Source organism: Fukomys damarensis, unplaced genomic scaffold (assembly GCF_012274545.1).
Source record: "Fukomys damarensis isolate Sample0158 unplaced genomic scaffold, DMR_v1.0_HiC HiC_scaffold_26, whole genome shotgun sequence".
Lineage (NCBI taxonomy): Eukaryota > Metazoa > Chordata > Mammalia > Rodentia > Bathyergidae > Fukomys > Fukomys damarensis.
In genome coordinates, this window is record NW_022900938.1 from 26,999,257 (window position 1) to 27,011,485 (window position 12,229).

The following is a 12,229-nucleotide window of genomic DNA, read 5'->3' on the forward strand; positions in this document are numbered from 1 at the left end:
AGAACTGGGCATCTAAGTAAATGCTGAGTAGCTGTAATATATTCATGGGGGTCTGGAAGAAGTTTCTTCAAAGTGCTGCCTTATTACTTTGGGTTGTGAGATGCTAATGGGTGGAAACATTGGGTGAAACAAAGTTCACCAGGTTTATTTACTACAGGACGGCTCAGAGTCTTCAATATGATCTATTCCCATGAGTGTCTCAAGACAGAGCTATAACATGGTCCACAGAATTTCATTTTTAGAAGCTTTTTGGGAATACAATTTGAGCATTTAACATGGTCCGTGACTTCCCTCTTAAAATTATAAATGACCATCATCACTTTTTTTGTAATTGCATTTTTTTTGTTTCTTAAAAAAGAGCTCTAATAAAACAGGAGGGTCTGATTATAGTCTTTTGTCTATTTTATGGAGTAAACATAATCCATTTTGAGTATCTTAAAAAATACTTGTAAATCTAGTATATTATTACTTTTGAGTTTTCATCTTTCTAACAGTAAACTTTAAGACTATTGCACCTGAAGATTTTTAATGCTACTAAATGATACCTGTATGAGAAGAAATATTTAGAAAACTCAAGCAAGTTCAACAAATAAATACATAAACAAACCAAAAAAAAAAGAAAAAATCTAGTACAATCTTATCATGAGCAGATATGAGCGTTGTTGACAAAAATGCGTAGATATTTTCTCTATTAGTATTTCATATAGTTTCACATATAAATATGGTATGCTGTCTATAGATTACCATGGGCTTTTTTCCCTCTCAAAAGACATTGTCAACACTTTTGGATGCTACTGTGTGCTCTCATATCATTCATTTTCAGACTGCTGCACTCTATTTATGTAATGTCAGATGTTTAGTCTAACAGATGTCTTACTCTTCCTGTTTACCTTATTTAGCATTCTCAGAGATGGCAAAGATATGACCACTAGACAGACGACAGTGTTCTGGGTTCTATACAGCCTTGTCCTAGAAACATCCCATGTCTTGATTGTGGGGTCAGAGAACAAAGTCACCAGCAATGATCTGCTGCCTAAAGTTCCTGAGAGCATACTCATGGGGCTAGTGCCAATCATAAATTCCCACTTGTCTCATCAATCTGTAACTACCATTTATTTTCAAGCAACTAACATTTCGGAGAAGTAATATAAACAGTTGAAATCTGTATTTTATGGGTCAAATTCACAGAGCAGCCCTAAATCAGTTTCTGGATTTAGGATGAGAATATAAGAGATGGGGAATCTTTAGGGTGGCAATACAAGGCAGTTTTTTGTTTTGTTGAAGTCTTCCAGGTGATTTATCTAAGAGTTTACTCTGGAACGAATAACCATATCACTTATACCTTAGACAAAGCACTCCAAACTTTTGTCTGAGCTCCACTGAAGAAAAAGGAATTGTCTAGAGGTACATATGATAGCGGTATATATAATATAGTTAATGTACATAATTTCAAAACTTCCTTTTTCAAAGTTTGCTATTATAATATTTTTTAAAAAGAGGGCAAGTGAGGTGTAGGCTACAGGTCGGACATGCCTATCGTAGATGGCATTTTCAGCACCTGAGGTTGAAATCAGTAATTCTGGTCATCTGTGATGAGCCAAGTCCAGTGATAATTTGACTTGACTGCGAGGTACTGAGGTTTCTTCTCTGGAGATTCACAGCAGGAGTCTTCCTGGGCATCTAGTCGAAGTGGCCTGATGGAGCCTGGTAGGCTGGATTTCCCAGGTCTAAATGGAGCTGTACTCTAGGTATGCTATATTTTAAGGATAACATCTTGATTTTCCTTCATCATAATTTCCATAATTGTGAAGTATCTCAAAATAATATTTCATATAAAGAAAGTCAAAATAAACTAGAAATATCTTGATTATCTCTAAGTGTTGAATGTCTATGAACATTTTTAGCTACAAACATTTCCTAAGATTACAGATTTGTCAGTAACCTTGAAAAGCATTTGTTAAGAGCCCATGGTGGTTGAGCTTAGTTGTGTCAACTTGCCTGGCTTCAGAGATGTGTGGCGGAGTCGTGAAGCACACTTCTGTGTGTGTCTGGTGGGTCACAGTGGGGTGAATTCGGGTACTTTGTGGTTCCTGAGCCTTTCCTTTCTGGGACTGTTCCCCTACTCTGCTTCCCAGCTGCTGTGCTTTGCCCTACGTGCTCATTCACCCTGCTATTTTCGCCATGGTATCAGTTGACCATGAACTGAATCCCCGGAAGCTTTGAGTGCTTTCTTCTCCTTTGGGCTACTGGTATTGGATATTGTATGCCAGGGTTCCGAAAACCTGACTAATATAGAGACTTTTACCAGTAAGCAGCACTGAGAAGAGTTAAAACCCTAGATCATGTAGACCGAGTCCAAATTCTGCCATTAACTCGCTCTATCAATGCTGTATAATAATTTCTTCAGTTCTAAGATTTGAAAAGTATTCTTACTTCACATTCATGAAAAGTAAATGAAGTAAATGCCAGGAAAGCACTCAATACCAGTTGGCACAATTAATGATTAATAAATATTAATATTAATTTTAGCGTTCAAAGAAAATTAAAAGTACGTGTACATATTTAATGCAACTTATTAGATGGATGCTGTTTTTAATATTGTCCCTACTGTGTGCAGGTGCTACTAGGAGGATTTGCTGGAGTCAGATAGGCACAGTGGATTTTATTTGCCAGGCAATAGCAGAGATGACCAGAAGGTTGTGGCCACTTCTTTTCTCAAGGATTTTAAACTCAGGCACAAATTGGTAGAACTGGAGAGGTCCCATATGTTTTAGTTTTGACCACTGGCTTTTATTGTCTTATGGAAAATCTGATAATATAGGTCCCTACCATTTTGTAATAATGTGTCTTTATATCGCCTAGTTTGGGGAATACATTTTAATGCATTTGGTCTTTTTCAACTTTGTTAACATTTATGCTAATCCACATTGTATTCAAGTGGGTAAAAACCTGGAAAAAGTCAAGTTAATAGTTTCTGATGTTTAATTAAGAAAAAAAAACAAGCAAGATGAAAAGGGAATTATTATTTTAAAGGAAAAACATTATGATACAGAAAGTCACTTAAATATATGAGTCTTCTCATCTTTATTTCCTATGGTTAGTTGTATTTTTTTTTTCTTTCCTTGAAATAGTCTCTTGGCAAATCCAAAATCCTCAAAAGCTGTACTCAGATAACCATTCCAATTTTTCATATCTTGGTCTGGGGCATTTTACTTTCCTAATTAGGAGCACGGCTCCATGGCTGCTGGCTCAGAATCAGCCTGGTGTGTGCTTCTTCCTGTCGGTGGGAAGGAAGTGGCTGGATGGGGCTTTGATCCTCATTAGATGACTGATGCATTTCATTTGGACTTTTTTGCAGAAGCTGCCCAGGCAAGTGTGGCAATGCCACAATAGCCAGGTTTGCTAATTGGAGAATGTGAGCAAGTTTCCATTTAATCTCTGTGTCTCTGGGGGATTTGCCAAAGTGGAGCCTTGATCCCATTGTCTTTCTTGTCCTAAAAGCACAAGCCTGAAGTTTTGTCTCCATTCAAACAGAACATGGTTCACGATGATTAAATGTTAGATAAGAATGAATAAGAAAAGTTGACCTTCCAGCACAAGTGTAAAGATCTCTTGAGGTCTATATTATGCTCCAACACTGGGCATAGGAGACTGCTCCTGAGTAGCTTTTTAAAAAGACATTTCAAAAAATCTTTTCAAGGAGGTTATGGGTGTCACACAGGCCTGTTTATCAAGTTGCCATTCTTTGTGAAATTAGTGACAAGATTTTAGGTAGAAGTGGAGTTTCTTAGCTTGCTTGAAAATGTCATCCCTGTCCTCAAGTGCGGTGTTTGCATCAGAGGATTTCAACATGTTTATGAGGATAATTAGTTTAGAAACTTTATTACTACATCTATGGGGAGAAAGTCTGCAGAAAAATTAACCATTTGTGATCTAGGTTAAAGAATCCGTAGAATCTAATCTAGAACACGAGTCTAGCCTCTCATTCTACTGAGATTTGCTATTTTCAGGAAAAGAGATCATGCTATGGCTTTCAAGGACAGACAAACAAGGGTAAATTGTTCATCCCACATTATGCCCTTATCAAGGATGCACTCTATGAAGCCCATTATTCAGACATTGCTGGCTTTTTTCAAAGAAAACTCTAGGCTCCATTTGGATGCCATACATTTTAATCACTTCAAGTTTTCTACTGTGGAGACAGATGTTTATATAGAAGACTTTTAGATATACTAAGACCTTACTGATAATGAAGGATATTTCTTTTGATCTAAGAATATTTAAAGACTATGGCCTGCAGAACACCATTGCCTTGACTGGACTTGTGTTGGAAATGGAACTAACCCACTCTATTTTGTTCAGCCAAGTTCTCTTTTTAGGTAATGATCCACTCTACAATGGAGTTCAGCTCCTCACTGACACAGAATCCAACATTGTTGAAAACTGATTTCATCCTTAAAGTGTAATTTTGGGGTTGGATAGTCTTAACAGATGATTTAGAGCAATCTTCTACTCTAGGGATAAACAGCACCTTAGAAATCAACATATATTAGGAAATACAGGGAAAGAATTTTCAGTATTTCCTTTGGGATTTGTGCCATGACCTGATCAAGAGTACTTACAGATACTGTTTGGTTTGCCATAGGTAGACCAACTATTTGTATAATTTCAGCATGTATCTTCCAGTTTTTCCTGAGACTTGGTAAAATCAAGAGTCCTGAGAAAAGACAGAAGACCTTCAGCTTCTCTTCTCCAGATGAAAACCATGACCTCTTCAGAGGTGGGAGAAAAGCATTTACTCCCCACATTGTTCTTTTGTTCAAGATCAAACCAGGAAATGGCTACACTTGGGTAGTAACTTTTGTCTCATTCATGATCACTGAAACATTTTCAGGAAGTTTCCGAAATGTGTTTACGAAGTGAATTTCCTTCAGGTATTAACTGTATAATCTTCAAGAATCACTGGTGCCCCTGTTTTTGTTTTCGCTAAATTATTTTCCCAACCTGTGATTTTCAGGTTCCAACCTCAGCAGGAAACACTGCTATCTGACAAATAGCTAAGCCTCAGACCTGAGGAATTAGAGGACATTCTCTTTTACTTGCAAAGAAGTCCAAAAGTGAAGGGGACATGTCTATTTTCACATTTCACAGACAACAGTGGGAATGGATCCAAATTTTGACAAGGAGAATGCTTCTTAGGTGCCAAACTGCCATCTCATTAGCATTATGTGTGATCTAAGGTGTTGATTTGTCTCTGATAAACAGGCATGTTTAGCCAAGGGAGGCGAAATTATACATTGCCCCTATGCCCGTCCCTTAAGAAACCAATTACATTTCTTTTCCCCATCAAACCTTTCTGCTCTATTGAACTTGCTTCCTGTCTCTCTTAGCAAACAGACTTAGCAGTCTGCCTCTGCTGCTGGCTTGGATGCTACTGCTTGCAGCTGCCACTTCCCTAAAGAAAAGAAGCCGTGTCTGTGCGATGGGCACTTTGGGGGTGCATTCTGGTAAATTTAACTACTGTACCGCGTCACTCCCATTATCCCTTAACAGGACTTTTGAGGGCAAGGGGAGAGCTTATTTGTTAAGAAAGTGATTTGCTGTCAAAAATCTAACCCTTTGATGTTAGCACAGTTGCACAGTAACTAATTTTTAATAGGTTGTTTATTGAAGGTGGGTGGTCAGCATGGAATTTCAGTTTAGAAACTGAATGTATGTCTGTTTGCAGAGCAATGCAGATATTCATATTTTAAGAAGTGAGTCCTCTAATCATTAGTGAAATTTATATTTTAAATAGATGGTGTTCAAATATGAGACTCGCAACTTTTGCTGGATGTCTTTCCTGTGTCCCCATTCACACTGACCAGAAAGAGTGTTTGTCTGTTCTTCTTTGAAGGTAGAGGTTTCTGTACCTCTTTTGCCAATTGTTTATAGATAATCACAACTAGTAATCACTGTGCTGCTGCTACCACTGGTGTGGAGGACTTTTGTGTCAGAAGCTATTCACTTTCTCCAGTTCTCAATGGTAGAAATGATGAGACTGGAATCAGAGTATTTAGAGTTTTCTAATTCTATGTAGTGGAGAAACATGGAATACCTAATGTATGTACCTAACAGTGGCTAACTAGTTACTCAAGAAAGCTGCGATTCACACTCAGGCCACCAGGTTCTGATGCTAAGTTCCATCTCATTTGCAGAGTCTAGACCTGCAAGTGTTACGCTCTCAATGCAATAGATGGTTAATAAATATTTGTTGGCTGAGATTTTAAAAGTGATTTTGGAGGAAATGATAGATTTATCTTGAAACCATTTAGCAAAGTATTGGTCTCAGTTCCTACCACTGTAAATGTAGGTCATTATAGAGGTCTACTACGCACTATTTCTTGACTCATTCAGTAATTCTTCTGCTCTGTACCTATGGTTCAGTTTTCCAAAGCTCAGATAGCTGTCACAACTAATGAGCTTTTCCTGAGACCAGTGAAATCTTTAATCTCTGATCTCTTTTCCTTGTTATTTATGCATCTCTGTGTTCTCCACCCAGAAATATTTATTAATTTCACAGGTGTTACAACATGACCGAGCATATACTTAGTAATCCACCTCTAAATTATCCCACCCAGTTTTCTCTTCTTATTAACACCGTCTCTCCACACTCTCATTTTTCCCTCCTTGTTACTTTCTAGCTTCTGAAATTAATACTGTTAATTTTTTGGCTACAGACATTTACCTCAAATCCATTTTAAAAACACACTTGCCCACTTTCAAAGAATCCAGGTGGTTTTAATATTGAGTATGTACAAAAGATATGAAGTTTGAGAGCAGATCAGTGACTACACAATTTAAATTGTAATTACATAGTAATTACTCAATTTGCTTGTGAACACTGAATTCTCTCCATGGGTTTCAGACAGATGTCACAGCAGATGCAACTCATAAAAATGAGAATTTCCATTAATTGCAGCAGTGGTTGGGCTTCCAGTCATCAGCAGTGCTGAGTTAAATTGTGAATAGAAGGCATTATTGAACACTAGCAAGAAGTGTGATTCAAACAAGGGAGGGATAGAATGTCAAACATGGGAAGGTTCCTGTAAGTAAGGGCATCAGATATAGTGTTAGCATTTCACAGGCATGATGAATAATTGGCTTTTGTGACGGCTACCAACAGTAATAACTGCATTTTGAAGCGAACTTTCCAGTGTATAAATTATTTTGCCTACATTATCACCTTTGACTGCCATCAGAAGCAGGACATGGATACCGGATACTCAGAGGTTCATCCTAGTTCTTGCAGGTGGTGTGCACCAAAACCCAAGCCTAGGTCCAGCCTATCTGATGTCTGAGGCATTTCTCTTACCATCACAGTGCCCTGCCTCTTCTTGGCAATAGTACCTTCAGTCAGCAAAAATCAACGAACAGTGCATGTGTGTGTTTAATCAAATCGATTGACCTTTTGACTTGTTAATGTAAAATCAAAATGATTAAATCAGCTGTTTGTGAAAACGCAGGTTAAAAAAATGCTTATCTTATTTTTACATCAAACTCTCAGTTTTGATGGTTGTGTTTTTTTAAACAGCTGCCATTTGAAATAAATTCTTTGTGCAACATAGCAAACTGCTGGACACACACCAGTCTTTGCAATGAAATCCATACGTGTCCAGGGTAATTGTTCCTGGTATCATCAGCTTCAGCAATGTGCTCATTTAATATTGATGGTTGAAGATTGCTGCCAAGTGTGACATAAACGAATGCACAAACTCCTCAGTTGAAATCTTGGAAACATTGTGCTGAAGGCTAGAAAATCCTTGCACATCTCCTTCAGTTTCCTGACTAAAGTCTTCATATTTTAACATGAATGGACCCTTACTTTACTCTTCATCTCTTTCCTCCCCCAAACCTAGACAGTGGTGGTGCCTGTCCCACTGCCTGCTCACTACTGACCCTGCTTCCTGCTCAGTGAAAAGGCATGGCCCTAGTGAGTCCTGTCACTTAGGAGGCTGCTCAAGTGTTAAGGGCTGAGGAGAAGTCACTTTAGCTTAGTCCTGGGAGGCATTTCCCTGGGCCATGTCTTCCAGAGGCTGCTGGTGATTGGTGAAGATGACAGAGAGAAATGATCTAGTCATCTGTCAATAGGACTCCCACGTGAGTGTCAGAGCAAGTGTAGCTGGGAAAAGCTGCTTTTCCCCTTTCAGTGTGGTTCTCTTTCTTCATAAAAAAAACCACCAGTGCTCTCTAGAGAGTTCTTTCCCCACTCCTCCCTCCCGGAAAACTGCCGTGGCTCTTAGCCAGTTACCACTGTGTCCTCATGGAGAGAGCTAGACCCTGCTGTGTGTTCTACTCGCTCACCAGTTGCCCAGCCCCAGTGCTTTTTATTTTTCCTGGTGGGGCTTTTATACCTGGCTTTGGAGCATTTAACCCTAAGGCTACCCCCATATTTCCCCTTCTAACATTATTTCCAGTTCTGGCCTCCTCCATACCTGTCTACCTTCCTCCTACGTGTTAGAGGACTGTTCCTCCATGACACACCACCTCAGCATGGTTTTTGAGCTGCTGACTCTCAACTGAAGGGAGGGCTGGAGATGAGGCCAGTGGAAAAGGAAGCCAACCTAGGTGGAGGGAAATGAGAAACATGAGACTTGCAAAGAGTGGGGAAAGGAGAAATCAAAGGCCCCTGCAGGCTGAAAAATGAAACCACATGGGACAAATTTTGGCCCCACTTCCTGTCCTGCTCTAACTTCATGCATAATACCTTATTATTAGAAGCAATTTATGCAAAACGTCTGACATGGTAAGTAGAACATAATCGATACTCAATTGAAAGATAGCTCTTGTCTTTTAAGACTCAAAGTGACTCATAAATATGAGAGTTTTGTTTGAATCTGGGAGCAAAATCTAGCTTTGACAAAAGCAGGGCTGTCGCTTTGGTAAAAGGTTCTCTGTGATAATGATATGCAGATGTGGCAGTCGGTGGCGAGGGACATCACTGACGATTTACGATGGTACACGTCAAGCTCTGGAGTTTGAGCCTGATGATGATGTGAATGTGTAGTTTCACAGTCTGAGACACACACTAGTCCTGGAAACGTTCAGAAACCTTTATTTCCATCATTTCCTAATCTGTAAATGAAAATACGATGGAACCAACCATATGGGGCTGTGTCTAGTTCAAATGGGATCATATATGTTCAGTCATAGCATGGTGCATAGCACACAGTAAGCACTCAAAACAGCTGCTGGGTTTTAGGATTGTGATTTTAGAATTAGATCAAATTCAACTTTGTCCTTCTAAAAGTACTGTGTCAGTTTTACATCCTTTTCACTTCCCTGGGAGATAAAGAAAGAGATGTGTTTTCTCTCGCCCCAATGGCAGTGTGTGACCCATGAGAAATTCATCTTGTACATGGGTTGTAGCCAGAAAAATATCAGGAACCACTACTGTAGGTTTCCCAACTACATGATCTCTATCAATCGTGTTTCTGGCATGTTGAATGCCCACAACACATTTTCTAAGGAGTGATGTTTATTAATTCATAAGGCAGTTTATCAACATGCTAGATTCCTTTCACTAGACTCTGAGGGATATTTTGTGCTACTGGGAAAAATGTGAGAAGCTGCTTGTGGGATGGTGGGTAGACTCCAGTGGTGAAGGAGGATTTGTCGATCATTTCCTACTAGAGCATTTTCTAAATCCTAGCATTATATGGTTTATGCCAACTCATTTGGCAGATATCTGCAACTGCTTATTTCCTTTCAGGTTCTGGGCTCTGGGTGCCAGGGAATGAAAGTTCATCAGAGGGTGTCGCAGTCTGATGGCAAACATGAGGTTTAGCTCATAGCTAAATAAATATTTCTTAAGGCACACAGGAAATCAACCTTTACTTAGTTCTAAGAGCTGTTACAGAGTTTAGAACATCCTGCCCTCAGAGGGTGGGGAGGAAATGACTGCTGTGGTTACGGCGGTTTCACTGCCTTTGTGTCTTTGCTGTGCATCCAGATTCTCCTCTGCTGTCGCTCTTCCAGTCTCTCCAGGCCTCAGAAGCATTAGCTGAGAATGACCGTCACAAAGGCCCGGGAAAGAGTGCGAGATGTGACGAAATCTCAACAGCCTTTCTTGATGCTTCTAAAAATGTGCAAAACTAGGAGCTGGGAAAGGGAATGATCTCCAGTCTAGTGTGTTCCATGGCTGAGGCATGGTTTGGAAATTAGTTTGGCTATAGCACATCCAAATCCAGAAGCAAAAACACCATCAGGAAGGCAAATTGCCGGGGCACAGTGCTGGGTAGTGGATGGAGACTGCCTCTGAACATGAAGCATGATTGCTTTTATGAGGAAAACATTTGGTAGAACGTGACGGAAAACTGCTTTATTTACAAATATTCCTGTGTGCCACCCTCTTTGGCTCTCTCTGACCTTTATTCCTCCACGTAGTCTCATTCTTGAGGGAGGCATCACCATCAGTTTGTTTGAAGGTCTGGGCCTCCAAGACCTCTTCAGTGACATAGAGAGGCAAAGGTTTTGCCAAACCCTGTATCTGTTTGCTACAGCACAGGAACTCCAGTCATTGCAGCCTCTCTTGTCTCCTTGTCTTCACTGCTGCGAACTGTCCCACCAGGAGAGGCTCATCAGAAACCAAAGGACACTGGCATCTTCCCTTTCTGGAGACGCCTCTCCCTCAGGTCTGAGGCTTGAGGGAATCCTGGCCAGGTTTTGGTACCCAGAAAGGAGAGGAGCAGGCTGTGAGCCCTGGTTGGCAGAGTGGTGACAAGGACAGAGCACAGGACTGCAGGTTAGGTGACCTGACCCATTCCCACTGTATGATGCAAGCCTACACCAGGCCACTTCAGTACATGTGGCTGAGAAGTGCAGGAACCAAATGCAAATGAGATCTGCCACTCTGCCCAGCTGAATACTACCAGAAAGAGCCCAGCTTGAGGGAAATTGTGTGGCACCAGTCCTTACTCTGAATAAAAAGAAGTGATGCCTAAATTAAGATGTCAGTTTAGAGGACTGAAAGAGAAGGGATCTGAAGGAAAACATTTGAACCATTAGCTCTAAACTCACAATGGCCCACAAATTTTATCAGTATTTAATTTAAAAGGATAAATAAAACAACCTGCCAACTTCACAGTGGCTATTGAATTATAAGCTGGATAATTTGTCGGACCCCTTCCCAATGTCCAGGGAAATCAGAGAGAAGGGCCAAGCATGGTTGCACAGGCTTCCTGTCCAAGACCCATACCAATAGAAAGCTCAGATGCACAACTGGAATTTCGGTCATTTTTGCAGGAGTTACAGGCAAGAGTTGTGCCCTCTCTAGAGAATTGCCCCGGGCAGATCAGAGATAAGATGTGGATCCCTATCTCAAAAGTGAGAACAAGGAGGATTCTCAAAAGGAAAAATTATTTATGATGTACTCTTTATAAGCATGTGAAATTAGCAAGAGGATTGTGTTCTCTTGGCAGCCAACTTCTAGACGAACTACTTTGGCTCATCACGGGACAAAAATAAAACTTTTAAGTTAGTGCATATTGAAAACAAATAGATGAAGGATTTTGTACAAAGCATTTTAAAGATGCCACATTGGTAGCACAAGGCACAGTGGACAGTGTCCATTAGAGAAACTTTAAGTAGGGAAGCTTCAGGGCCTTTGCTGTTTTCTGCCTTTCTCTTGTTCCTTTGTTCCCCTTTTCATCCCATCTGCCTTCTTCTGCCTCCCCTCAGGGGCCAGAGGAGGCCTTGCTCCATTAGAAATGGACTGGTTTACCTAACATAGAATTTACATAAAACCATTAGAGGCTAATACTGGATGTCTTCAATTTAACAGGAAGTCTCTCAGCAGAAAAGAATGAAGGAGGAGTTTATTTCACAAGTGTACCAAGCCATGCATGAGGCAGGTATCTTTGAATGGAGGTGGAGGTTGAGCCAGTACCCGAATTCCCTAAATCACTGTTGTGGGCACCTGTGTCTTCCCTCTCTGTACCAGACACTTGTCTGGGGATAGACTGGGCACTTTGACAGCATTTCCTCTGTTGTTCTTGTATGTTTTTCATACAACGCAGGCCCTGTGGACCTTAATAAGGATGAGTCTGTGTCTATCTTGAGAATAAGAGCTAGCTTTTCTTGAGCACTTGCTGTGTTCTGTTTTCAAACTCTTTATATTTATTAGCTAATTTAGTTTTTATAAACTTAAGTACTAGCCAATTTGACCCCCATTTTTTTTTTTTTTTTTTTT

General features: G+C 40.1%; 1 protein-coding gene across 8 annotated transcripts in view; it reads right to left on the reverse strand.

The window, feature by feature from the left end:
- Window positions 1-12,229, reverse strand: part of B3galt1 (beta-1,3-galactosyltransferase 1) — a 336,740-nt gene that overhangs the window by 18,599 nt on the left and 305,912 nt on the right. Inside the window, exon 1 of one of the 8 annotated variants that reach the window (XM_010606913.2) lies at window positions 8,475-8,517. The exons of the other annotated variants lie outside the window; for them this stretch is intronic. The gene's annotated coding sequence lies outside the window, so the exon portion shown is untranslated. Of the gene's footprint in view, window positions 1-8,474; window positions 8,518-12,229 lie in introns of those variants that run through there. 8 annotated transcript variants of the gene reach the window in all.